Source organism: Bacillus rossius, unplaced genomic scaffold (genome assembly GCF_032445375.1).
Source record: "Bacillus rossius redtenbacheri isolate Brsri unplaced genomic scaffold, Brsri_v3 Brsri_v3_scf23, whole genome shotgun sequence".
In the NCBI taxonomy this organism is placed as follows: domain Eukaryota; kingdom Metazoa; phylum Arthropoda; class Insecta; order Phasmatodea; family Bacillidae; genus Bacillus; species Bacillus rossius.
Window position 1 is genome coordinate 144587 of NW_026962404.1, and position 3114 is coordinate 147700.

General features: G+C 33.6%; 1 non-coding gene across 1 annotated transcript; it reads left to right on the forward strand.

Annotated features, from left to right (window-relative positions):
- The first annotated feature begins 1385 nt into the window (after positions 1-1385).
- On the forward strand, positions 1386-1504 carry LOC134543896 (5S ribosomal RNA). The gene has a single exon (XR_010077343.1). It is a non-coding gene; the product is annotated as a 5S ribosomal RNA (ribosomal RNA).
- The last annotated feature ends 1610 nt before the right edge of the window (positions 1505-3114 follow it).

Consider the following 3114-nt stretch of genomic DNA (forward strand, 5'->3'; position numbering starts at 1 on the left):
AAACGAGGACAAACACATCACCCAACTGAAAAAAAAAAAAAAATTTCACTTGCATCACAAATAATTTAAAATTTTTCACCACATGAAGTAAATATTTCGCAATAAAAAAAAATATAGCCCTAGGACTCGTGTGCACACCTTTTCTTCCCCACATCGCACACGCAAACAAAACTTCCAAATTATTACAAAATCACTCGATTATTATACATACATAAACACACATGTATTTTCCGAATAAGTGAGAAATGCAGGCCGATGAAAGTCAAATTTCGTTTCGGAAATTAAATCTCGCACAACTACCGACACATAACCAAACTTGCGTACATTTACATAGCATTAACCCTCTAAATAATAAACAAATGAAAGCAGAAAAAACAACATCGCTACCCACCGCGCGCGCTCCTGGCGGCGGGAGTAGGAACTACTTTGCACACAGACCGACATAGCCCCCTGCCAAAAACAGTAAAATAAATAATATATATAAGTCTTTTGGCGGGAAAAAATTTCTCAACCGCCTGGGAGCACCCTAGTGTGTGCCTGTCTTTAGGTTATGTTACTTTTAACTTCATTTTCTACAGGCAGACGCGAGGGTGCTCGCCCATTATTTTTATTTTTTTAAATTCTTTCCTACCTTTGGTGTGCCATGCAAGAATTTATCGTCAAAATGGCGGCCCCGAGTGCAAATTTCTCGTCTGCACTGCTGGCTGGATGATTATGTGATGTTTTGAAGGAGGGTGTTTTTTTTTTTGTTTGGATTTTGTGGGAGGGGGGGAGGGGGCTGGGCTAGCTTTTTTTTTTTTTTAAATTTTCTAAACATTCATCTCTTATGTAACAGTGTTCAGCATTAAAAAATTTAAAAGAAGAGGCACTTACTCATCAATTTCAAAACAGCCTATGAAGAAAAATAAAAAAAATTTAAATTCATTCCAGTTTTATACATTCATGATTTGATCACATGTATAACTTTTCTTTTTTATTACCTTATTTAATTTTATTATTATTACTACTATTGCTGCTACAACCTAGAAGATACCTCAGTGATACTAATACCTGCTGGTAAAGTTAAAGGTTTCACCTTTCTTTCTTTAAACATATCACAATACCTTTCTTGAGTTAAATATTATCTAATGGCTTTAAGAAGTTATGGTAATGTTCATCAGTTATAGAGTGTGGGTTTGTGTGTGTGTGTGAGAGTGTATTTTGAAGAGGGCTTTGGTGGTTGGGATGGTGAGGGTGGTGGGTGTTTTGTGTGGGGAGGGGGGGGGGGGGGGGGAAGTAAAAGAGTGTTCATTACACGATTTCTCCTGTTGTTTGTAACAATCACACCTGGTATAGCTATTTCGAGTGGCAAATACAAACTGCAAAAAAAAAACATCTATATCATTGCCAACGGCCATATCACGATGAACACACCGGTTCTCGTCCGATCACCGAAGTTAAGCATCGTCGAGCGTGGTTAGTACTTAGATGGGTGACCGCTTGGGAACACCACGTGCCGTTGGCACTACTATTTTGCACCCTACAGAAAAAAATTTTTTTTTAAAAATTTCAATTTTAAATTTTTTTTTCCCCCACAATCACCACATTTCTCCCCCCCCCCCCCCTAACACACACACACACACACACTCACTCTCTATCAATCAATCAATCAATCAATCAATCAATCAATCAATCAATCAATCAATCAATCACTCACTCACTCACCCACCCAGCAGCAGCTGTGAATCTTTGCATGTGTATACCTCATACAAAATTCAAAGTGAAAAAATAAATAGATAAGTGTATATGTATGTATGTATGTATGTATGTATGTATGTATGTATGTATGTATATATGTATATATATATATATATATATATATATATATATATATATATATAAACACACACACACACACCTATTTTGAAGTTTCTCTGTTTCAGTGGGCAGTTATGTATAATAATGAGAGATTCAAAAAGACGTTGATAACAATGTCATCAATGCCTGTTTAGTGTGCTCATTTGTTGGATGGTCGGCAGCAATACTAGAGGTGGTACAGCTGTAACCTGTAAAATTGTACCTGCAATGTGTTGTGTATGGAAAAAAATAAAAATTATATCATCTAAATTTTTGTTATCCAACAATAACCTTCCCATCAATGCATGATGTCACAGTAGCCATAGCTCTACTCTTTCTGCCATATAACATTGGGGGAAAAAAAAAAAAAAGGAGCTATTAGAATAATAACAAAAGATAAAAAATCATCTAACTGCAGACCAAAATTCAAAAAACTTAAAGTCCTGACTGCCATAAATGAATACGTTCTAGAAACTTTTTATTCATTCTTAAGAAAAAGAAGAAAAAAAAAATTATTATTTTTTTTTTTTTTTTTTTTTTTTAGATATTCGCACATAGGTATAACACCAGAAATGCTAGTAAATTGAGGATAGTTGAACATAACACTAGGCGATTTGAAAATGGACTAAATTACTTGGGAGTAAAACTTTACAACTTAATATCACAGAAAATAACTAAAACAATTTACCAGTATTAAAAAAAAAAACAGTAAAAAAAATTCTTCTAGAATATCCTACCTACCCTCTGAAGCTATTCTTTAATTTGATTGATAATAGAGAAATTGAACTGTTAATTTGTTGAATGGACTTGTGATAACAGCTGCTTCATGTTTTGCATAAAGTTAAATTGTGTAACATGTTATGTATTTTTTTTTTTTGAAATTTTTTTTCTTGGTAACTTGCATCATGTAAATATTAATTGTCTGCACATACATGTTCTATATCCCGGAGCCTTGACTCCACGTGGGATCAACAGAACAAAAATACAAAAAAAAAAAAAAATCCAGCTCACTAATCTAGGTGCATTTTGCTAACAATATTTGGAATATATATATATATTTTTTTTTGTGTAACATGCAAATTCTGTATTATTCTGCACACATTATTTATAATCTTCTATCATTTTCTTAGATAATAACTATTAATTCATAAAATAGATTGTGTGTGCATAACCTCCTGGAAACATTTGCACTTACCTCCTACTTTACTTTTTCATTTAAGCAATCCTATTCGCATGTATACACTTAGGTTGCAGCATCGAAATTGTGTAAAATTCAAA